The following is a 26,932-nucleotide window of genomic DNA, read 5'->3' as shown; positions in this document are numbered from 1 at the left end:
TGAGATCATTAACAAGATCCTCCCATGTTGTTCTGGGCTGATTCCTCACCATTCTCATGATCATTGAAACTCCACGAGGTGAGATCTTGCATGGAGCCCTAGACCGAGGGAGACTGACAGTTTCTTCCATTTGCGAATAATCGCACCAACTGTTGTCACCTTCTCACCAAGCTGCTTGGCGATGGTCTTGTAGCCCATTCCAGCCTTGTGTAGGTCTACAATCTTGTCCCTGACATCCTTGGACAGCTCTTTGGTCTTGGCCATGGTGGAGAGTTTGGAATCTGATTGATTGATTGCTTCTGTGGACAGGTGTCTTTTATACAGGTAACGAGCTGAGATTAGGAGCACTCCCTTTAAGAGGGAGACAAAAGACACCTATAAAAGACACCTGGGAGCCAGAAATCTTGCTGATTGATAGGGGATCAAATATTTATTTCCCTCATTAACATACAAATCAATTTATAACTTTTTTGAAATGCGTTTTTCTGGATTTTTTTGTTGTTATTCTGTCTCTCACTGTTAAAATACACCTACCATAAAAATTATAGACTGATCATTTCTTTGTCAGTGGGCAAACGTACAAAATCAGCAGGGGATCAAATACTTTCTTCCCTCACTGTATATATATATATATATATATATATATATATATATATATATATATACGTTTCTCCAATTTATCATTATTATTTTTGTATTTCAAATTTGGGATGGATTGCATCAAAATATTGGTCCCCTTGCTAAAACTAAACTACAAACCTGTACTTTATAGTGGTTACATTAACAAAGAGAAGAAACATGTTTGAGAATTAATGAAGTCGCCACTGATAACAGGTTTATAGTTTTCTATTAGCAGTACGGTCAACGTTTCGATTTAAGCATGTGACAAAATATGAATTTAATAATATTAATTTTAATAAAATAAAAATACTGGTACGTATTCTAAACAATACAGATGTTAATTATCAATTAACTCAAATAAATGTGTTGCCATTGATATATAATTGATTCTTATTAAGGGGTAGTCCTTTACATATCTTGTTAAATTATATAAAGAAATACACTTTTGCATTTCAAAATGATTACACGAGTGCTTCACAAAATAGGAGCATGTCGAAGAAGATGTACTAGTTTAAGCAAAGACAACAAGAAACAAGTGGGTTTTCTACATATAGTTGATTTTATTGTCATATATGTTACCATTTATTCATTAAATTACATTTACTTAAACTGGCAAATGTTTCCATAATGTAAATAAAAGTCTTGAGGATGAACTGAGCGTTTTGCCAGCCGAGTAACAGCTCAAACATAGAATAATATATACAAATTGATCCAAGGCAACATATGCTGGCAATCGTGTCTCCTGGAATAACATAAGGATGAAAAATAATGACCAGAAATAGGTCTAAACTGGGTTTCAATGTGCTCTTTCATTAGTTTTTCTACAGATTTTATATGAGCCTTTTACTCAAATTGCTAACATAAATCTAATCCTTAAATTAAGCCAAATTATAAATGTGATCATGCTGAAAGTTGGTAAAGATTTATAGAGACCTACACAATCTGCCTGACAGGAGCCCTTGAGGACCAGAGCCACTGATCCCTGACCTAGAGACATTTTTCAATTTCCCCAATTAAGTCGCCAATTAATTTAATTGAGGCGCTAATTTACTGTAACCAAGAATGAAGGTGGAATAAAAGCCAAAAGACCCTATGGCCCTTATGCACCTCTGATTTATCACGGTAACAGCCAAGATTGGAACTGAGTTCCGGAATGATTTGTTTGTTTGTGAATGCAGCGTGATGTTGACTTCAATGTATGATTTTTAACTTTTGCTTTAACATTTGTAAAATAATAGATTGTACTTCAAAGCAATGATTATCATGAATAGTTGGAAATGGTGAGATCATTCACCCAATTTCACCTCGGGGAAGGGGGACGCCAGTTATGCTCCTGTACCATAATGTTGCAATGGACAATACAATCACAGTATGTGTGATGCCTTTTTTGTCTAAATTTGGTTACACTTCAAGTCTGATTTTAGCAAAGTAGGTAGTTACTCAAGTATGCATAAGTAAGACCAGCAGTTTGAATTCTATGTATTACACTTTGTAATTTTTCAAATTAATATAATTTATGATTTCTTTTAGATCATCTTGAGTGAGAAGATGAGCTGTAAGTATGCTATTCTAATAAATCAAAGCTGCAAATGTAGTGGTGTTACTATAATTTTAACACCACAAACAATCCTGTTGATTTGGCACCCACCAGCAATTTAGCTAATGCACAAGTACCTTATACCAACAGCCATCCACAATTAATATTGCATATACAGCACATAACTGTATTAATATTACATTACAGGTTAAGCAGAGTCCAAAAAAAATAAGTAGGAGGTAAACGGGTGTTCCAATGCATTTGACAGAAATGTATATATATATATATCCTTTACAAATATACTTTTTATGCAAACACAATACATTTAAAGACCTCTCTCAGTTGAGAGTGAAAACCAATTGAAACGTTAGATCTCTAGAAATGGGGGTGCAGGATCCCAGCTCTGTAGTTTTAACCTCAACCCGGCAACCTCATGAGCAACCTAGTTTAGGTGAGGGGGTGGGGGTGATGAGTACAAACAGCATTAATGCAGGTTTTTAAATCCATAATTTGCTAAAGGATCAAGACAAAACAGAATCATAATACAAAACCACTCCATTAGTGAGCTTTCATTTGATGACTATGTTCACATTTCAAGAAAAGAGTATGCTGAAAGTGAACCTGTGATATATTCCTCGCAAGAGAATGACATTTAAAGATTTGTAATGTATTTTTTTCTCCCCCCCCCCCAATCTCTACAAAATTCAGCTCTAAGTTGGCTGGGTGTACAAAAGACTGCTTAAACAAATCCTGGCATTGCTTGTGCTGTAGCCTGATGATAAATCTGTGCTTATTTCAAGGCTGCACATTATTACATCACTTTGTTTAACAGAGCCTAATGCTGTCACCAGACAGTAAGCATGTGGAAGCAGAGAACAACCAGGCAGGCAGTGCTTGTGATCCAAAGTGCTTTGTCAACACTGAATTATAATATTATTGTTTTTTGCTGCAATCATCATGAAGGACAGAAAGCAAAATCCTGTATAACAGCAACCAATGGAGACATTTGCAAATTTGATCAACCGTGTGTAAGGAATGAGAACAGTCCATAATGCTACTCCACACTCCTCCTGCATAACGATTTTGCTTTTGCCTAACCCTTTGCCTGAATCCACTCTGGACTTGATCGGGAAACCAAGGAGTGGCATGAGTAGTCAGCGAATCTACAAACAGTGTAGTAAGCGTCAGGCTAGGTTTTTCTTTTCTGTTTTTCCCGTACAGCCTTTGTCAGGGCTATAGTTTATTCTCCGATATCGGGCTGACATGTTTCCCACCCTACACCATGTCACAATATATAAATATACACTGCTCAAAAAATGAAGGGAACACTTAAATCACACATCGGCTCTCGATTAACAAAATATATTAAAGATCAAAATCTTTACTGTACATTGTGTAATCGTTGAGAACAAAATGACTTAACAACGGTCAATGGAAACCAAAATCAACAACCGATTGAGGGCTGGATTCAAACTCACACCGAAAATCAAATTAAACAATTGAAATCACAGGCTGTTCCAACTTGTGTGAATTTCATCACGGCAACTCATAATGTGTGTATGGCCCCCACGTGCCTGTATGAACTCCCGACAATGTCTGGGCATGCTCCTGATGAGACGGCGGATGGTGTCCTGGGGGATTTCCTCATAGACCTGGATCAGGGCATCAGTGAGCTATTGGACTGTCTGTGGCGCTACATGGTGGCGTCGGATGCACCGATGTATAATGTCCCAGAGGATCTCAGTTGGATTCAGGTCTGAGGAACATGAGGGCCAGTCAATGGCATCAATGCCTTCATCATCCAGGAACTGCCTACCCGCTCTGGCCACATGAGACCAGTCATTGTCCTGCACCAGGAGGAACCCAGGGCCCACTACACCAGCGTAAGGTCTGATGATGGGTCTGAGGATTTCATCCCGGTACCTAACAGCAGTCAGGGTACCACTAGCACGTGGAGGTCTGTGCGACCCTCCAAGGATATGCCTCCCCAGACCATCACTGACTCACCGCCCACCCAGTCATGCTGGATGATGTTGCAGGCAGCATAACGTTCACCACTGCGTCTCCAGACTCTGTCACATGTGCTCAGTGTGAACCTGCTTTCATCTGTGAAGAGAACGGGGCACCAATGGCGGACCTGCCAATTCTGGTGTTCTCTGGCGAATGCCAATTGAGCTGCACGGTGCTAGGCTGTGAGCACAGGTCCCACTAGAGGACGTCGGGCCCTCATGCCACCTTCTTGGAGTCTGTTTCTGACAGTTTGGTCAGAAACATGCACATCAGTAGCCCGCTGGAGGTCATTTTGTAGGGCTCTGGCAGTGCTCCTCCTGTTCCTCCTCGCACAAATTTGCAACAAAACAGGTGACATTGACTTGCACAGACCAGACCAGGGCTCCTCATCTGCTGCGGATTACGCCCTGCAGTTCCAGACGCTGACAGCAGTGGATGGTGTGATCGGGCTATGCTCACCGTATTCCGTCAGGGACTGAACCAGAACCTGCAATCCGAGCTGGCATGCCGAGACGAAGTGCTTGCCCTGGAGCAACTCATCCAGCTGGCGGTCAGGCTGGATAACCTGATACAGACGAGGGGATCCCGGTCCACTCCTGCTGTGTCTCATCCGCCTGCCAGACGTGGCCATGCACTCAACGCCTTGTGTGAGACGGAGCCCATGCCACTGGGCAGAACACACCTGTCCCCCGATGAAAGACAGAGTAGATTATAGCAGCGCCTCTGCCTCTATTGTGAACAGTCAGGGCACTTCCGAGAAGCATGTCCATGTTGTCCTGGCTCCTCCTCCACTTCCCCTGACGACCCTGTGAGCGCCACACTGTGCCCACTCGTCACTCCAGCTCAGTGTCATGTTTAGGCTCAGATCCAGCCATTAAACACCACATACCTCTCTCACCGTGTATGTGTGCCTCCTCTCCGCGTCCGGGCTGTCAACAACCAGCCCATTGGTTCCGGTCCGGTGTCCCAAAAGACGAGTCCCATCACCATGTCTATCGGTCTGCTGCATTCAGAACGATTACCATTTCTCATCATTGATTCTCCTGCGGACATCATTCTCGGTCTGCTGTGGCTCGCTCACCATAACCCAGTACTCTCCTGGACTGACAGGGACATAGTCTCCTGGGGGCAGAACTGTTTTCCTGGTGCCTGTCTCACCCCTGCAGGGCCACACACGTGGAGAGTCCCCCTCTTTCTGCTCCGACACAGATCCCCCCTGAATACGCAGACCTGGCAGCGGTGTTCATCAAGACCTGGGCTTCCCGTTTACTACCACACCGATCCGGGGACTGTGCCATTGACCTCCTTTCAGGTACCTCTCCTCACAGACGGCGCATTTACCCTCTCTCTCTCCCAGAGACTCAGGCAATGGAGGAGTACATCAGGAAGGCTCTGGACCTGGGAATCATCCGTCTACGTCACCAGCCGCGGTCAGCTTCTTTTATCGGCGGTTTATCCGCAATTACATCAGGGATCCCCCCGGACTTTCACCTGGACAGACTCTGCCACTGCCGCATTCGTCCGCCTGAAGACCCTGTTCACCCTGTTAATTTATGAATAAATTCATTTTCTTAGCACAGGGCGAATTACACAAAACATACGTATTGTACAGTAAGAGAAGATCAAATACACCATAAGATCTGTTACAGTGATGTGCTTTGCGAGCGATCACACGCCAGCGGTGCTGACAATGGATTATTATTATTATTATTATTATTATTATTATTATTATTATTATTATTATTATTATTATTATTATTGTGTATCTGTTAGCAGACGCTCTTATCCAGGGCGACTTTAAAACATAAGAACATTGCTGCGTGTCTGGCAACAGGGGACAATGCAACAGTGATTTGGGACCATCATCTAGACTTCATCAATAAGCACAATTTCCCATCAAACCATTAACATCACCTGAGATCATCCAACAGTTTATTGATCTGCCACGACTGCGCCGCAAATAACCCCAAAACAGCCGCATCCATAATCAATAGGCTAGCCTATAGTCATTGTGTTTAAACAAGAATAAAAGTAAAAATATGCCACAAAATGAATGAAAATGTATCCACTCATACAAAGTATATTCATAATGAACTGTGTGCGCGGTGATGAATGCATGTATTTTATTCAATACAGTAAAAGTGTTTGAAATAGCGGTGTTAATCCCTTAATGCATCCCTTAATGCATAAAAAAAATCAATACAAATAAAAGGCTGAGTTATCTTAGCATATTCGTATAGTTGTATTTTCGTTTCTGCTTGTCTACATGTAATCTCACGTTTTTTGTTTTGCTTTTTACAATGAGTTTGATTGTGATGTTAAATAGAGTTTAAAGTCGCAGTCGCCTCGGTGCTGATTATTATTATGTGTGTTTCTCTTCTACTCCGTGCTTGGGAACGCCCACATCCAGTGACGTCAGAGTTTGGTTCCAAAACCTGTGGAAAAGCGGGCCGGTTCACAACAAGAACAGCTGGTTCCCAGGCCGTGCACCGGCTCCGGCTCCAGCACCAGCTCCTTGTCGGTGGAAAAGCGATATGAAGGGACTCCCCACTGCACTGGAGACTGCGGAGCTGCTCTTTCATCATGTCTTCCGCGTCTACGGGCTGCCTGAGGACATTGTCTCCGACAGAGGTCCACAAATCACCTCCCGTGTCTGGTCTGCCTTTTTCAAGGCACTAAACGTTAATGTCAGCCTCATGTCTGGCTACCACCCCCAGTCAAATGGACAGACAGAGTGCCTGAACCAAAAGATCGGGAGGTTTCTGCGCTCGTACTGCAGCTCTTCCCAGACTGACTGGAGTCGCTATCTGCCCTGGGCAGAGTATGTGCAGAACTGCCTCACCAGCTCTTCCTCCGGCCTCATCCCATTCCAGTGCACCCTCAGCTACCAGCCTGCACTGTTCCCCTGGGATGTGGACTCCACTGATGTCCCAGCGCTGGACGACTGGTTTCGCTGCAGTGCTGCGGTCTGGCAAGCGGCGCACACCCAGCTGCAACACGCAATCCGCCACCAGAGCACCGCATCTGACCACCACCGCCGTCCAGCTCCACACTATCTGCCGGGACAGGAGGTTTGGCTGTCCACCCGCGACATCAAAATGAAGCTCCCCTCTAAGAAGCTCAGTCCCCGATACATCGGACCATTCTGGATTCTGCGCCAAGTCAATCCGGTCGCCTACCGCCTGCAGTTGCCTCCTCACTACCGGATCACCCCAACTTTCCACGTCTCCCTCTTAAAACCTGTGATATCTGCTCCCTTGCCATCTCCTTCCCAGCCTGTCTCATCTCCTGCTGCTTGTCCGCCTCCCCCTCTGGATCTTGATGAAGGTCCTGCTTACACGGTGCCCTCCCAGCTCTGCTCCCGTCACCTCCGGGGCCGCTTGCAATATTTGGTGGACTGGGAGGGCTACAGTCCAGAGGAGTGCTCCTGGGCTCCGCCTTACGATGTCCTGGACCCATCGCTGATCTCTGATTTTCACAGGGCTCACCCCTCGGGGTCGTCCGCGTCGCCGCCTTTCTGTCACGTCCGGTGCCGCGCTTGGAGGTGGGGGTTCTGTCACGGTTTCCCCCTGTACTTCTCCACCTCGCCACCAGAGGTCATCCTCACCGGAGTTCTAATCCAGTCATTCCACATTCCTCAATCCCCAGTGCACACACTCTCACCTCCCTCAGCTCTCATTCACCCAGCACTCCACAGCACCAATTACCTTCCATCTCCTGCCCCTCTTATAAACCCCTCACCAACTCCAGGCCATTACAAAGTTTTGTCAGTCTTATCTACATCTCCGAGCATTTCTCCCCATACCTTGATCATTGCCTTGTTTCCCCCGATTCCTTGCCTGACCTCCCAACCACGACTTTGAACCTTCCTATTTGACTTTGTTTGCCCTGATCGCCCGATCCTTGCCTGTGACCACGACCACGTCTTTGCCTTGCCCTTTATTGCCCTGTCCTGCCGGTATCCGACCCACGCCTGTCTGACCTCCTCTACCATGCACCGCAACTGGGTCCCCTAAGCTACACAGTGCTTAAAATGTAAAGCTCTGTAAGTACCCACAGACCAATGGGAGGAGGGGTACAGGGATAATGTTTATTCAAATGTGTCTTTGTCATATGCTGATGCTGTGCAAGGTACTGGAATTTAAAATGCACCACACACTAGCTGGGTTTAACTTTAAAATCGACAAGGCTAAAATAAATGCTCGCTTAAAAAACAATCAATCAAGTCAAAATAAGTTCTGTTTGATTCTCACTATAATCGGTAACGTAAGCCTCTCTTCCATTTTAAACTGCTCGTACTTAGTACTTTCAATAGAAGATGCTCAATACCTTTCTGCCACTGAATGCTACAGTGTCTTACCTGTGTAATATCTGGGGAAAGCAAACAAACCAGAAGTCTTAGTTGCTCTGATTTAATAACAAATTACCTTTGCAAACAAGATACATCAGTTGTATGCAGTCATCTTTCAAAATTGACTTTCCTGTGTTGACTACATCCTACAACACAGTTATTTCAGGCACAGGTTATTGACTATTTAAGGAAATGGGCTTAGATCTACAGGCATTGGCTAAATATTATTTAATACATCTGTACTCAGTGAGAATGTGTCACACTGCAGAATATATTCTACAACTCTTATTGAAAATTGAATGTACTCTTATTGAATGTACTAAAGGACCATACCTTATTAAAAAGACAAAGATAATATAACTATTTTAAAACTTTCACTTAAGGCCAATTTCTTAAGGTACTAACTACATTCAAATGCAATTAATTATTTACTAATTCAAAACGTTTTAAAACATAATTTTCCACCATATTGTTTTCTTGTTTTCGAGTTAGCTGAGAAGCTTTTTAACTCCTTCCACACTAACTTTATGAAGGTTGATCTCATAGACAGACATGATCATGTAAGATTATTTTTTTTCTATGCATCTGCTGTCCTCATTAGTTGTAACAGATAAATAACTCTTCAGGACAACATTTAATTTGAGCTTCACTACACTCACTCAGGTAATGAATAAGTTTACTGATCAGAAATGTTGTAATTCTGTAATTGGTGTAGCTTGTTCTAGACATCTGGAAAAAGAGCTATGAAGGTTAAAGCACCTACTGATATTCAATAAGAAGAAGGTGTGAGGCAGTTAGCATTCAAACGCAGGAAACATTTAAAACTAAAATTTAAAATTCTTAATTTCAACTCAGTTGGTAAGAACAGTATATCAAACTAAAGTTTAGAAAAGGGCTTCAAAGTATTGATTGCACTTGTAATACAGTAATTGCATTGATATAATTAAATATTTGCAGTTGTAACACAACCCTTTCTCTGCACGGCTGGTCATAATATACACCTACTGCTAATTCAAAACAGTGCATAGTGGCGGCTCATTAGGTAGAATGAACAATGCTCTATCTAAAATACAGCCATCAAATATTGGAATTTAAATTTTCTATTGGATGTATGAGTCAGTTAGGATTTAATCCAGGGCTAATTGGACAACATGCAACTGTTCTTTCATAATTTTATTCAGCTGTTTGAACAACCACAACAGACATATGTTGTAGAAGGTAAATAGAGTTTATTTTTTGAATATATGAATGATGGACCAGGCCATAAGGATGAAGCCACCGGAACCTCCCCCCTTTAGGAGGAATGTCAGCCAAGGAGTTGCTGCAAAGCAGTGTTTAGGGTGGAGGAGGGATGCAAAGCAATGAATGCTGGGAAAGTGCATGTTGCCAGATGCCTATGCTTGGGAGGGAAGACAATAGGCATCAGATTGGGGTTGTCCTCTTTACAAATTTCAGTTTAGAACTCCAATGATTATAATTATAATTTAACAGTAGTAGTATTATCAATAGCAAGAAAGTAGTAAACATTTTTCTTACAGAAAGTACACTATGAGTTTACTAATGTAACTTATTTTTGTCCCCACATATACAACAATTATTTGTCTCTGTCTAAAAAAACTGTCAAAGGTAGCTAGCTCAATGTATACCTACACTCTTTTTTTACTTGCCCAATTAGTACTAGAATCATTCACATATCATCAGTATCAGGCCATCCCAGGAAGTGGAGAGCCATATGGCAACCTAGCAAAAAATATTCTTGATTTTAATATGCACTGTAGTATAACCTTGACCAGTCTTTCCCATTTGTCTTGAAACTGGTTCAAAAACAGCTGTTCAATTACCAGTTTATGAGTGCTGTTTTCATTATGAATACGTGTTTCTCTCCATTTTGTTATTGGACGAATCAATGTTAATGATCATTTAATCGCTTGTCTGTGAAGGAGAAGAGGGGGTAAAAAAAACACAACAAAAAAACGAATGTGTAGGGATAAAAAAATAAACCAGTTTAAAATGGATTACATTTTGTTTGCAAAAGAAAGCAGTGGGGAATATTTCTGCTGAGCTACCAATACTATTACTACTACTACTAGTAGTGTCATATTCGGTTCTGGCATCTTTTTCTTATTCCTTATTTTTTCATACATTACACTACAAGCAAAGTAATTATAATTGAATATCAATGCATATCCCATATCTAAACATCTCAGTCTCATAATTTTTACCACCCCCACCACCACATCCATATGTAGCACTAAATCCTATAGGACCTAAACAATATTCAAAGTCACAAACATATTAATCATGAACTTTAGCAGATAGGCAGTAGCTGCAACACTTTCTCCAACACATTTTCCCCCATTCTCAACACAGATGGAATGATTTAGATTGTACTATCACCTCAGAGGAAAAGGCACAGGCCATTAATGGCATGATAGAAATCAACCAGGGTGGATAGCTTTCTGCTACTACTTTATAAAAGTAATAAGGAAATGTAGATCTTTGTCCTGCAGGAGGTGATTGTAAGGAGAGCTTCATTTTTTCATTCCTTATACATTGTAAATAGAAATAAACAAACAAATAAATAAATAAATATGAATTCAACAAAGTATTGCTAGTTATTACTTTAGTGTACACAAAAAGCAGCAAAATGAAAAACCAAATGGGAGGATCTACAATGGCGTACTGTGGATTTGATTTAGATCAACCTATACAGTTTTGAAACTGGTAAAGTTACCCTGATTTTTTTTTATTTTTTAGTTAAAATAATGTATTAATAATATATTTACATTATATACATGTTTGAGAAGAGTGGGTGGGCAATCCTTAATTTTCAGTGCATGATTAACCTGTTATGGATCATCCAATCATTCAATCATATCATCTAGAACAGGGGTCTCAAACTCAATTCCTGGAGGGCTGTGTTTATCCTGGTTTTCGTTCCAACTGAGTCCTCAATTACATAATTTGTCTAATTAATCATTTCTATTCAATTTGACATATTAAAAAAATACATTGCTAGGTATTTTACAGTTGATGCATTTGATTTGAGGTACAGTTGCTTATAAAATATCTTGGGGGCTGGAAAGGTGTTTAAATGTATCTAGCTAATTAAACAATTAGACCAATTAAATAATTGAACAAAAAACAGCATACACACGGCCCTCTGGGGACTGAGTTTGAGACCCTTGATCAAGGAGTTAAAATGTTGTGTGAAATGGTGTCTCTTATTATAAGAGATGTCATCTTGTGCAGTTTCTAGCGACACAAACTGTATGACAATAAGAGACACCCTTCACATGACCTATTAACTAATTATAAATCACACACAAGGATATTTGTGTGTGTGTGTGTGTTAAATATAACAATCAACACCTCTTCTCTCAATATAAATGTTTTTTTTTTTTTAATCAAACCTTTATTTAACCAGGAAAGGCTCATTGAGACTAAAAATGACAAAATACAATATAACAAATACTAGTACTCATATAATAAGAAAAACAAAGAAATCACAGTCATAATTTACAATCATAAAAACAGCAAATTAAAAACAGTGACAAGTCAAGGAATCAGCCTCAAAATCCCTCATCAATTATTTAAAAATACCAAGAGGGACAAGTTTTTCCAATTTAAATCTATTTTGGAAGGTGTTCCAAGCTGATGGGGCAGAGTACATGAAAGCCCTTTTTCCAAAATCAGTTTTAACATTTGGGACAGTTACGAAATAACGTCCTGTGAACGGAGACAGTACCCACTATATTTTTTAAGAATTAAAATGCATAAATAAGAAGGTAGCAAAGCCAGAATGGCTTTATAAATAAAAATATACCAGTGACTGAGTGTGCGGGTGACTAGGGAAGGCCAGCCAATCCCAGCATATGAAGTGCAATGTTGTGTAAGTGCTTTACAGTTTAAAATACATCTCAATGCTCCATGGTAAAAGGTGTCAATTGATCTCAAACACTGAGCAGAAGCATTCATATATAAAATATCACCGTAGTACAGTATAGGCATAAAAGTAACTGAAACATGTCTCCTTTTAGCTTTAAAAGAAAAACAAGCCTTATTCCTAAAATAAAATCCCAAACCCCAACTGGTTTTGGTCCAGGATCTGCTATGACTAGCTACAGTAGCCAAACTGTGTTGTTCTCATGCTTGTTAAACGTAACTGTTACGGACCCAGGGTCAGGTGTTATCAAGCAGGGAACATGTAGGACCAGATAGACAGTTCTCCAGAAGAAAGTAATTTAATTAAGTTTTTTTATCATACACAAAAAAAAACAAATAGCTGGACAGAATGATGGAAGAAAATCCATCCCTCACAAGAGAACAGAAAAACTCCTGAGAGCAGGGAAAACAAGAGCTACCCTCTACACTAGCCACCTCCTCTGAGGAACCCAACCTTCCAACTGACCGCTAGCAGTTCTCACACTCCCTCTTTATACCCCAAGGTCTAAAATTCCTCCCCCCCAAGAACAGACCATTAATAAAATATAAATATCTAAAAGTATAAACCCAAATACAGTATATTACCCATTCTCATGATATAAATAAACAAAATTAATTATATCTAATACCATAAAGAAAACAAACCAACATTAGTACGAAAATAAAAATAAAACACATTATTGCAAACACCCCTTTACTACAACCCCTTGAACCCTTCCCTTGTGGCCCGAGAATTAAGAGTGGCTACCTTAGTACAATAAATATGGTAATGGCCAAACATATATTGCACTTCTACAGCAGGGCCTCTGTAACCACTTTAACCCTTCACCAACATGGTCACCCACACACCAACCCCAACAACTCCAGCCCAGCTCCCCCTCTCCCTTCACAACAGGTAAGTTCATAAGAGTTATTAATGCCAACCATGCCCCTTTTTAGTTATTTTTAAATGTTTTTTTAATACAATAAATTCCCACCATTAATAACTTTTAAAAACCAGGTTTAACTACAACACACTAAACCAGTGATGCGTAGTATAGTTGTATTGGAGATGGGTTCACTCCATCACAGTAACAAAACTTTTTATTCAAAATTAATGTACATCCTGTGAAACCTATGTCATTGGTAACAAGAATTTTTAAAAACGTATCATTCTATGCTCATTTATACACAATATAACAGCTATATGAATGTTTGGAAATGCTGCTTTGTGATTGGCTAATTGAATGATAATTCTATGAATGGGATAACAATTATACACAAGGTAAGAGGTTTAGGATTTTATGGAAATACTACTCTGTGATTGGCTGGTTTCTCAAATGTGATTTATAATTGTAAACTAGTAAAACATAAAACTAATTATAAATCCCCACACTGTATTCACTCATTTGCACAAGATAATGGGGCTGCATCCTAGTCCTGAGGCTCAGGACTCAAACCTTGGGAGAAGATGGTCAAATTCTCAAAATAAAGCTTATTTTTTTAATGCTTGTTTATTTAACAGGGTTGTCTCAACACAGGTCAAAGAACAACAAAGTTGACTATTATAAATCACATATGATGAACCAGCCAATCACAGAGCAGTATTTATGATTGTTTTAACATCCTTGTACTTTATTTTATGTTGTCATTCCACCTCTAATTAACATTTACAGAGTGGGCAACTATTCTCAAACCATAAAGAGGAACATTTAAGGGAAACAAGAGCAAAGTTTTTCCATTCATTCCATTGGCAATTAAATGTGTTAAAGAGATAATCCAACTTGTGTTCACCTGTTTTTTAAAGGAGGTTTGGTTAAGAGATAACTTCTTTGAATAGTGTTTTTTAAATGTACAATGCAAATTTGGACTGGTGCTTTTACATTTTTGCACCTTTTTACCAAATGTACAATTACTGCATGTGAACTAAAAATGCATAGTATTCACACTTTTTCCATGATATTACAGCAGGGCACAGACACTAATGGTAGCTTTATAAACTGTGCTAAATTATTTAACCAATCTAAAGAGTTACCTGAAGTATGCTTCCACACACCTTGGACGTTTTGTTGGTGAGGTGGGGGGTGGTAATAACAAATGCAAGACATACTTTCACTCTAGTGATTCTGTGAATTGAGCACCTATACATTAAAATAATAATAAAACAATATATATTGGATTCTGCCCTTGCTTCAGAGATTGCGCCTTCCAACTTGGAGGTGAAAGTAAATATTCCACTGTTCATCTCCTGTTTTTAATAGCATGCACAAATAATCCCTGAGGGAAAATACTGTGGCACAAGTAGACAGATAAAAAATAGTTGCTCTGCACACTGAATGATCACAAAATGCTTGTCCAGCCACTTAAAAACATTATACATATTTACCATATTTACCATTAAAATGTACCCATGTTCTGTATTAAATGTTATTTCAATTTTTGATTCTCCCCCACTTTTGTTAGTGTATTAATTGATATTGCGTCATTACATTATTACAGTACTGTTTTCCCCATCATTTTTTCTTTCTACAGTAGAATATACTGATGCATCAACCAATTATCATTAAATTAAGCAAACTGTAGTCTTGTTTCATTAGTGTCTGTTCTCTATTTTGTTATCACTTGCATAATTACCCAATGAAACCATGTAATAATACTTTGATAGTCACTCTGCAGGTTATTGATTAGATCACTTGATTGATTATGGGATATCAAGGAGATGTGCTCAAAGAATCATCCTTAAAGTACAAAGGTTTTTTTTGTCTGAAAGAAAAATATTTTTTGAAAGTGGTATTGATACATTTCAAATGATTATTCCTGAGGAGAAAAACCAAGTGAATACTCAATACGCCAGTGATGGGAAACACATATCTAATCTTATGTATTGGTCTCAGGTCGGAGTTTAATGTTTGGTTAATTATAATCCCACTTTTTCAGCAGTCAAGCATATCTGAACATACTGGAAAGTGAGACGTTTCTGAGCGATTCTGAACGATTCTGAACTTTACACAACACTTGTTGAATTACATCTGAGTACTGCTTCACCCCTGATTTAAGGAAATGCCCCACAGCTCAAGGTGCCAAAGCAATGGGATTGTGCCTTGATATGAAAGGATTTAACAGGACATCTTTTTTAGAGTTAAAATAACTATATTTTAAAACCAGAGCCTAAAACAAGAGACATCTAGCTTTTGCCAGCAGAAGCTAGCTGGCAGGCCCAATGCACAATGCAAACACAACACAATGGATGTTAGGATCTCATTCTCATGAATCAAATATAATTGATGTAGACAGGACACAGCTGGGCAGATGTTTTCCATGACTGCTGAACCCATTAATTCATTTTAGGAATGAGGTCAAAGCAAAGGATGATTTTTTTTTTTTACAAAAATAACAACCTTCTAAATTATTTTTGTTGATTTTTTCAAGATCATTATTGTTTTGTATTTTAAAGTTGGCAGGAAGAAATGAAGTTATTTAGGCCATTTGATTTTCTGTTAATAATAATAATAATAATAATAATAATAATAATAATAATAATAATAATAATAATGTTATTTAGCAGGCTCATCTAAAGTGATTTGCATGGTGTAGCAAACATCAATGTACAATTGTCTACATTTAAACATCAATATGAAAATCAATGTGGTGGTAAGTTGTAATGCCTATAGGCAGTTCATTTCACAAGTGAGGAGAAAGATTGAGCACAGGCCATAGCACACCTGAACAAAGGCATGAGTAATCAACCTGTACAACTCAGAGAATGTAACAGCAGAGGGAATATTGTATATGACACCTGATTTCATTAAGAAAGGACCAAATTATTCATAAGATGGTCAGAAAGATGAATAAGCAAAACAAAACACAAACCTCATCTCAGTCAATACTTTTAAGTAAAGAAAAAATAAAACCATAAAACAGATCAGGGAAGAAAGGGTAGAAATCACTCCTTAACAATTGTTTTTAAACAGGTTCCCTTCATTGGCAATGCCAAGAGTTAGTGAAAGGGAGAATTCAGACATAAAAAATGTGTAAGTTGGCAACTATTGTGTGCATCTACCAACAAGACAAGTGAGCATTAAACAAATCTATCAGGTATTAAAACTTCAATATACATTGTGTTTTTTTTTTCTTTACTTCACTGCCTGATATTGGAAAACCACTTGTTAATCCCATTTAACACTGTATTTCACGTGCCTGGTATGGGGCCACTTAGCATAGAAGAAGTGACCCTTTTTAAACCATACGTAAGGAACAGTCCGACAAGATTAACATTTTAATTTGCACTGCTGTCCAGAATGTGTGCTAATAGTTCCTCGGTCGATTATGTAAACCGAAGCAAATGTATTCAGCATACGTAGCACATTGTTCCCATATCAGATTCCCACCATGTTCCAAAGCAATTTGTTACAAGTTAGGCATATGTTAATGTGTTTGACTTCCATTCAGTCTAGTGATTTAGATCACTCAGGCTTGTCAAACTTGATACCAGTAGCGTATTATTTTCACCCTTTAGATGATTAGGGTCAAGGTGGTTTGTGTTCAATACCATGAATGCACAAAGGAATCTAAATCTCGAGGAAATAAAATGTCTAGTCTTTCACATAACATCAACATTTTATTTATTTATTTATATATTTTTAAGAATAAGAAAACTGGAGTGCTTACAAGAGGGCAGAGTAAAATTTGAAGAATTACTGGACACAGAAAATGATAGGTTGTGTATGCAACCCCGGTTATCTGTAAAAAGGAAGCACTGCCCAAGGGGAGGGGTTTCTGCGAACTGCGGTTTGTCCTGTTTTGCTGGGAGCCAGGACTACCGAGCGACCTTGCAACCCTTGGGCAGTGCTTCCTTTTTCAGATAACCGGGGTTGCATATGCAACCTATCGTTATCTTTCAAGTCGGAAGCACTGCCCAAGTGGGAGGGGTTACTGTATAACAAAACCGTCGCAAGGGAGGAGGCAGCGAGCTGATAAGGGAGTCTGCCCCGAGGTGCACCAATAGGGGGCCTCAGCAACACAACTCCAGACAGTAACCTCAGGGGCCCCATAGGGCCGCACCTGAGCCACCCAGGTTGTTTTTACAGCTTTTAAACCTAGGTTCATGTTTAAGTTCCTTACATTTACACATACATGTAAGTTGAAAAACATGTAATTTACATCTGTTACTTCAGTAAGTTAAGCCCTGAACTCCTGGACCCCTGCTGCTCCTGCAACCCCAAAAGAAAAAAAACTTTCCAAAAGAACTGCTCTACAACAACCTAACCTTACATGGGTCCAAAGAGTGAAAGCCCCCCAAAAGCCAGGACCCCAGGCCCTGCAGCGTTAACACATTAACTTCCGTACTTTCCTTACTTAAAGGAGACCATGAGTAGGGTGATGTTTGAGGCTGGGGTGGGGGGGGGGGCACAGACAACCCTTGTTTTTGGCCGTCTAGGTGAAAGCAGCTTTCCTAATCAAGAGAGGGGGCCCAGATCCCTCTGGAAACTCTGCAAGCCCTAAAACCCAGAGACACCCTTGAAAAAAGATAAAATTCTGGGGAGCTCTGACCCATTCACACACCCCAGATAGCCAGCAAGAATACTGCTATGGACAGGGCTACTCAGACAATCTTTGTAAGCTTGTAACTTAATTTCTTTAAAACGGTTTCATTTAACTTACATCTATTGTTTAAGACCCACACTGCTGTTGTTGTGTGTATATATATATATATATATATATATATATATATATATATATATATATATAAATATAAGCATTTAAGTTTAATTCGTATGAGCTTTTAAGCCAGACAGAAGTAAGTTACTAGGAGGCATTTAACTACAAATGAATGAACATATATATATATATATATATATATATATAGAGAGAGAGAGATTAAATAAGTACATTTAAAATATTAACCCCTACATTTTAACTCTTGTGAGTTACCTGTCAGAAGACTTAAAAAAAAACAACAACAATGGCTCTATTCTGACTTAACCCAATCTTTTTATTTTATTTTTTAATGAGCATTATTGTTTATATATAACATATAACATCTTAAGTTTACTACAAATTGTCACTATAAAGAATGACCCCCAAGCTTATTATTTTTAAACTCAGACTTATCATTATGTGTTGAGAGAGAGAGAGCTAAAATAAATTAAAAACATTTGAATATCTTAAGTTTAACTCTTACAAGCTTTTAAGACAGTTAGAAAGCAGTTACTAGACTGTATGAAACTAAGAAAGAATGAACACATTACAAGAGAGAGAGAGAGAGATTATATAAATAAAATATAGCAACAGCTTAAGTTTAACTCTTTTACAAAAACAATGCCACTATACAGACTTAACACAAGGTTTGTTATTTAATTTTTAATTTAACTTAGTCTTATTATTAAGCAGATGGCCTATCCTGAGATGTTTCCAGAGCTTGAGAGGGGGGGGGTTGAGGGCGATATGGGTGTACACCTCCGGGACGATGGGTGAGGGGGGTCAGAAGACACCCGACCTGACGACATGCTCTGACACCTTCACACTCAGACCATTCACACTCTCCGGCAAGAACAAATAACTGCAGACCTAAACAGCTTGGGGAGAGGGAGCGGGGAGAGAAGGAGAGGGGGGTGAGAGAGGTCGTGGGGGATGAGGGTGATATGGGTGTACACTTCCAGCACCATGGGTGAGGGGGGTCATAAGCTACCCGACTTGACACCTTCACACTCTGACCATTCACACTCTCCAGCAAGAACAAAGGCCTGCAGAACTAATCAGTGTGGGTGGAGGGAGAGGGGCTAGGGGTGAGAGAAGGAGAGAAGGAGAGGGGGGTTGTGGGGGTTGAGGGCGATATTGGTGGACACATCCGCCCGGATATGACGTAGGAATATTTAACCAGGTGACGTCACATGCCATAAAATATTAGGCAATGCCTATGGAGCCCACCATTCTAATCAGCTGTCTTTAGTTCCTGCTTGTTCTTGGGGCGTTTTGCCTTCAGTTTTGCTTAAGAAATCAAAACAAATCAATCAGAGAGATAGCAAAAACATTAGGTGTTGCCAAATCAACTATTTGGTATGTTCTAACTGTGGTGGGTGACCCTGGTGAAGAAAAACCCCTTCACAACAGTTGGCCAGATCAAGAACACCCTCCAGGAGGTAGAGTATCTGTGTCAAATTAAGACTTAAGACTTTTAAGACTTAAATTGCTGAAGGCAAAACTGAAGGCAAAACTCCCCAAGAACAAGCAGGAACTAAAGACAGCTGCAGTGCAGGCCTGGCAGAGCATCACCAGGGAAGAAACCCAGCATCTGATGATGTCTATGGGTTCCAGACTCACAGTTTAATTCATGATTAATTTAGTTACTGTTCACCCAATTTGGATGTAACTACCCTCAAATTAAAGATGAAAGTCTACACTTAAAGAACATCTTGATTGTTTCCTTTCCAATCCATTGTGGTGGCGTACAGAGCCAAAATGATGACAATTTTGTCACTGTCCAAATATTTATGGACCTAACTGTAGGTCTCCTTTGGACAAAACACTACATGCAGGCAGAAATATAATGTCAGCTGCATAGTCATTAAATGTCATCCGGTAATCCAGTAATCTCTCCTACTGTAGTATATATATATATATATATATATATATATATATATATTAACAAAGGAAGTCAGAGTCTGCAGTCAGGATTCAGCACAGAGGGCAGTCCTCTAGTGTGTCTGAACACTGAATTTAGACCATTGTTCAACACACATTTATCTCTTTCAAAAACACTATTGGTACTAAGTTTAAAAATAAATACATTTTAAAAACAGTGACTCAGCTCTCTTTACCCCAATGATTGTTTTTCAACTGGAGTGCTTCACATAAACGTTCTTTTGTTTCCGATTACATTTACTTTCCTACAAATGCCTTTTGAAGTTAGCACCAAAGATTTTGATAACTGTCAATGGAATTTTGAACAAGAATCCAACTATTTATATCACAAAGCTTATCGCAGTTGAACAAGTATTTTCCACTGTGCATCTTCCGAAAGTCAAAATGGAGATCGTTTTCACACTTATGAGGTTATATTACTTTCCATGTTGTACTTTAGGAAAATGGAAATGGTTTCAGTGACAGTGTGTTTATGTAAGATAAGGATAAGGATGTTGTGGGTTTTTGAGTGCAGATTCTTTATGTTTTTTCAGCTGGCGGAAACTGAAAGCACTTGAGACTCCTAATTTTCTGAATGAAAGATTTCAGAAACCGCTTGTGAAAATTAGACGAGGGTAATAATGATATGGTAATATCTTTTGCACACAAGGGATGCAAAAAGACAGCAATCACAATTACGGGTAAGAACAATAACAAATGTAAAGTAAATAAATTAAGTAAATATAAATAAATAAATTCAAGGACAGCACCATGAATTTGATAAATCCCCAAAGCAGTTGACAGGCCATTAAATCTTTACAATAAAAGTTTAAACAAACAACCTCAGAAGCAGACAGAAAAGTTCAGCTATTTGCTAATGTATTGATTTATTTATGTAATGCTTATGGTTTGTTTGCAAAAAAGTCAAAGAATTGCATTATTCAATTGGTAAAGCTTTGATTAATAATTTATATTGTAGCTATGTTACATGTATTCTTGCTAGATTCTAAGTCAGTTTCTCTTTTTTCTGCAGAGATGTCAATACAAGATACATCCCATGTCTTGTGAATTACTTTACATTATTATTATTTATATTATTTTATGTGGACTCCACAACAATGCCTTTGGATCTAGGTGATTTTAACAATTAAACATAACTGATTACATTTTAGACATGTTAGGTAAGATCCCTTGATTCATTATTCCCATTAAGAATAACTTATCTTTCGATTACTGTAAAGATGTCTGTCATTTTCAGTTAATAGTAATTTTATCCTAATAAAAGACAAGTTATATATGCTGATATACAGTAACAAGTACATTTGATTATTATTATTATTATTATTATTATTATTATTATTATTATTATTATTATTATTATTATTATTATTATTATTAATTTCTTGGCAGACGCCTTTATCCAGGGCGACTTACAACATATTAGCGCAATACAAAGTGCAAAAATACAGTGCAGTTCAAGGTATAAAGCATTACAAATTCAAGTTTACATAATACAGTGCAATTCAAAGCATAATAAATTTTACGAATTCCAATTTACACAAGTGAATTCAATAATGAGGTCTTACATCCTGGATTGTAAAAGCTTAGTGCAGACAAGATGTTAGGTCACAGTCAAGGGCCAAAGGAAAGAGAGTAAAGGGGAAATCAAAATATGAGTACTAATAGTGCAAGAAGTATGATAAAATGATGTAAAGTGCTATTTTACAGGAGAGTAAAGGGCTAATATGTACTGTATATGTACATACAAGTACTGTCTGAAAAGATGTGTTTTCAGTAAGCGCCGGAAGGAGATCAAGGACACTGCTGTTTTGACTTCACTACTTAATTACTATGTACTATTTAATGAAGTGGTCTGAATAATCCAAAAGTATTCTCAAAATACATTATAACATTGTGGGGTTAACATAATCATTGTTAATTCCAAGTATGTACAATGAAAAGATCTTAAAAGAGCAAATGGCAGGATTCTAAAGAATATTACCTTGCATATCATCACTTTGCTTCAGCAGTTTAGGGGATTAATTTACTCAAATCCTGATATTTGTTTATATCATTACAACTGCTTTGTAATTCTAAGTCTAATGCAATGACTTTCAAGATGTCCACTTGCTTCCATGTGGTGGTATTTGTCCTGGAGGTTACTGTGTCTCAGATGTTGTACACATCTGCTTTACCCATTTAATCCCAATGGTCACTGTACATCTGTATTTTTCTAGATCTAAATGATGGGAATGGTCATGTGACCACCTGTATTTACTTCCTGGTTGTGCTGTGAAGGAAGGATGGAGGTATTGAAGCTAGGTAAACGCTAAGTAAAATTGTTTTATTTGTAGAATTACTTATATTTTCTTTGTAAACATAATATTTAAAGGGTCTAGCACACATAGGGTCTAGATACTTTTATAATCAATACATTAATTCTATGATGTTTATAAAGCATCCAGATATCTTAGCAGTCTCACCTGTGACCGATGGGATAATGCTCCTGAGACCCAGCCATTGACTTTTGTCCTGGACTTAATAATATCTCCGAGACCATACTTGCCAATGTGTTATGTCCTGATGTATTTTACAGAGGACATTCAGGGCTTTTATGTGATACCACCTGTTTGGGGGTATGACCTTGATAACTTACCCTTCCTGGTTTTTCAATATGGCCACCATCACAATGATCACATTATACGGAAAAAGGAACAGTAAGTATAATTTTTGTTTAGTTGATTTTCAGAGTGTTTCTAGTAAATATACATCTCAGGAACACTCTACCAAGTTTTCAAAGCAGAATAATATTTTTTTGACATAAAAGACATCTAATTTATGGACATCTGGATATGCTGTATATGTTGTTTACCAGTTTTATGTAAACTGCAGGACACAGGTCCCAGACTGTGGCCGAGAGAATTTTGCTCAGAATAGTTGAGGGAGATTCAGACATAGACTTGTGAGACGATGAGGACCCAAAGACAGTGAATCAGGCAGAGGAGGAGGATGAAAGCTCAGATGATGATGCATCAGCTGAGGAGAAGCCAGATGTAGTGCAAGATATAGTGACCTGTTGTCCACTATGGGCCAGAAGTGTCACATAGGGTCCTGAGTTTTTTTGTTATTTTTTAATTACATTAAATGGAAAATCTACTAGGACATCTACAGAAGTCCAAATGTAATCCTTAATATTTAAAAAAGTACTAAGGTGAAACTACTGGATGGATTACTGGAGAAGGGTTTGGCTGCAACTGGAACAATGAAAAACCAGGTTAACGTTGTTAATGTTGTTAACTTTAAAAAACAAAAACTAATTTAGATATTATGAACACGTGCATACACACACCTTCCCTATGCAAACTGATGTCTTAAAACTGATTGTATTATTACTAAAATACTAAGCACACCTGCGTTAGCCTGGTTCTTCATTCATTGACCTGCATCTGATTTTCGCCGTTTGTGGCCTTGAAGAGTCCTTCCAGCACACGTGCATACACACACCTTCCCTATGCAAACTGATGTCTTATAACTGATTGTATTATTACTAAAATACTAATACTAAATACTAAAATATATTCTACATATAGGCCATATATTTTAATTTACAACAAATGGGACAGTTTTGGTTGATGATAAATATAATAATCATACAGCATAAAAAAAAACTAAAAAACTTTGTCCCACAGGTCATGGAAAGTGCCTTAAACAGATTTCTTTCTCTGTCCCAGCAACTATCCAATCTATGAAGGTCTATAATATGCATGACTGGTTACCAATATCTGACATTGTGAGTCATGCAATACATTTTCTGTAAATATATATATATATATATATATGTATGTATTCATATAGAAAAAAAACAGTATCCCTGTGATTTCTTTTCTTTTTTTTCGTAGTCTCTCATATAATTTTAATTTGTAATCAGAATTCAATTTTAGAGTCGACGAGCCTCATGTTGGGGTTCATTGAATTCCAGAAGTGAAAGAGCCAACAGTATTACAGAATCACTGACTGGAGTATTAGAACTGACACTATCGAAATGTAAGTCAATCTGGCAGGGTACCACTAATTGAAATGAAAACTGTACAAAAAATGATAGCAAAAAGGGCCCATCAATTTTGATGAGGAAAAATTTGAACAGGCCAGGGTCATTTTCTTCCTGGTGTTTTTCATGCATGTAAATGAATACAACTTTGATATAATAAGCAAATGGAAAACATATGAGCCATAGAGGGCAGAATTTATATGTATAATAATAATAATAATAATAATAATAATAATAATGATAATGATAATGAATGCTAATTACAGCTGACACTGTGCTGTGTATTGTTGTTAGACCCTTGCACTAGATTATACCATACTATACCCCTTGTATATAGTGGGGGGGCACCAAGAAATAGTTGAAATTTCATCTTTGAACTAGTTTGTTTATGTGTTATCTCATAGTGTGTCTGTGTGTCTTTCCTTACACCCAGACGAAACCATAGCCTGTGAACACTTTTTTTTTAAGTAGAAATTAAATTAAGCCATGACAGGGTCCAAGTTTGTAATTTGTGATCCGCAGGTTAAGGCAACATTTTGTTTTAGTCCAAGCCTTAGACATAAGTGGTTTTAAAATATAACCCCGAACATAGCATATGCTTTCAGTTTTCTGATCAAAACATGTGACATGCATCTTTCATGTGCTAATTTAAGAGTCTCTATACAGAGATTCTGGTTTGTCTAGTATCAACAGACAAATCAGGTATCAACAGCATTTTTATTTTATTTTATAAGTGCTGGGATTCAAACAATTACATAATTGCAATAGTTATGGACCATTCACATTAGCAGATTTAAGAATAATTAAAGCATTTTTGTTTCAATTAAAGGTTTTAATTGGTAATTAAATGATAAGGGGATCTAAGACTATCTCTGCACTGTAAGACCTTAATGGCTTTGCTGGTCTTCACAGGGTAAGATAGGAGGGGGGGTGTAACAAGAAACTTGTGCAAAATTAAATCATTTCAACTCCTGGAGAGGAAAAAACATCAACAAAACCTTTATGTTTGTTTGTTTGTTTGTATACCATCATAGCAGATAATATAACACATTATATATGCTTGATGTTTTCTGTACTGGACTTCCGTGTTTGAGAGAAAAACAGAGATAACAGTGTGTATTGACAGAGGACCTTCCTGACAAGATCTTCTAAAGAGTTCGTAATCGTTTTGGCATCAGGAATGCACTATATCCACACTGTTTTGAACCTCCCTAAGGTGACAGGATGTCCCTGTCGTGCCTCCTCAGAGAAACAGGCATTTAGAGTATCGCCTCATAGCCACACTAAACTGCCTCAATAATCCCAAGGTACAATGTCTCGCTGTGTGTGTTTGCTTGCTACAAGGCTGCCCTGCTGTCCCTGCGCTGTTGGAGCAGCATATGGTTGCTCTGATGGAAGGTAATAGAAAATGACAGGCTGTTTGAAGATGTTCTAGTCCCCGGTTCATGAATAATGCAGAGGCAGTACAGGTATAATCAGCAAAGTTTAATGGCCTACAGCCTCTAGAGAAACAACAGCATTTTGCGTATCAATCCATTCTAGTTTAAAATGGATACACAACTTCAGGACCTGCTGAGATTCAATTCAAGTTGCAATAAGAATAGCAAAATATTATTATTATTATTATTATTATTATTATTATTATTATTATTATTATTATTATCATTAATAATAATGATAATAATAATAATAATAATAATAATAATAATAATAATAATAACATAAAGTAAATTTACAGTTTAGATTTGCAACTTATAATTAATGTTTAACACTGGCTGTCCAAACTGATGCTGTGCTCAAGTTAGGCCTTAAGACAAGGGTCTCTTTTCTAGAAAATGTTAATATTTCTCAAAGGGTCCTTATGGCATCATCAAACACTAAAGTGTTGCACTTGGCAGGGGTTAAGTCTCCAAACTAACAACTATTAAGACAGTGTTTGCGATATAAATGACACAGTGGTCTATTGAGAGGCAAAGTATGTTTCTGTCCAACAAGAATTTAGTACATAAGTCAATCAAAATCAAGATTGGAGGGAGCAGAGATGGCAATAACCCTGCTGAAAAAAATATACAAAAAGGCAACTGCCCAGGAATAGTTTTGATGTATCTGATTATGCCTAATATTCAAGTGCACTTTTACCCTTTATGGCATAGCACTAGCTCTGCACAAATCTTTACCTTTATCTTAGGATGAAATAACGGTGAAGAAAAAAACATACAAATTTAATAATATAGCTTTCTACCAGTGACTAATGCTTTTAGATTAGGTTTTGCATCCCAGGTTTCTTCAAAGGAATTCCATTGGTGGTACGAACAAATAATTCTGAATTATTCCTCACTTGTAAACCACATACACCATCTGTTTACAATTTCACATTGTGGGAGAGAAGAAAAAGTACATAATGTTTTCACTCCGTGTTGTGAGGTTTGTATATAGAAATGAAAAGATACATAATTGTATATTTCAATGAATCTTCCTATAATGACATACATTATGAAGGCAATTTATATATATAAGCTGAGCATATGTCTGGGCCATGTGGTAAGTATGGTGCCAGTGAATGTATTTCAAATGCCATTATTTGCATTAGGTCATTTAAGAAAGGCATTTTCCCTGTGGTACAATAATTCCTTGAGATGTTAATGTTAGATCATTAACACGTGCCCCTGATTTATTATTTTCAGTGGTACTTTTAACTCTGACTACTTTTATTTCCTAGTCCACATGTAGGCACTGTACATGCTATACATTGTCAGTTAGCTGTGATCATAAAGTAAAGATTCATATTAATTTGTGTATTACTCCCTATGTCTTTCTGTTG

The 26,932-nt window shown here is 38.1% G+C and overlaps 1 long non-coding RNA gene across 1 annotated transcript in view; it reads left to right on the top strand.

The window, feature by feature from the left end:
• Positions 1-13,280: 13,280 nt before the first annotated feature.
• Positions 13,281-26,932, top strand: part of LOC136712764 (uncharacterized) — a 50,175-nt gene continuing 36,523 nt past the window's right edge. Inside the window, exon 1 of the long non-coding RNA XR_010804886.1 lies at positions 13,281-13,359. This is a non-coding gene — a long non-coding RNA (uncharacterized LOC136712764). The remainder of the gene's footprint in view (positions 13,360-26,932) is intronic.

The sequence above is a fragment of the Amia ocellicauda genome, chromosome 2 (genome assembly GCF_036373705.1).
Source record: "Amia ocellicauda isolate fAmiCal2 chromosome 2, fAmiCal2.hap1, whole genome shotgun sequence".
Classification (NCBI taxonomy): Eukaryota; Metazoa; Chordata; class Actinopteri; order Amiiformes; family Amiidae; genus Amia; species Amia ocellicauda.
Note: the sequence above shows the minus strand (reverse complement) of the source record. Positions and strands in the feature narration are given on the sequence as shown.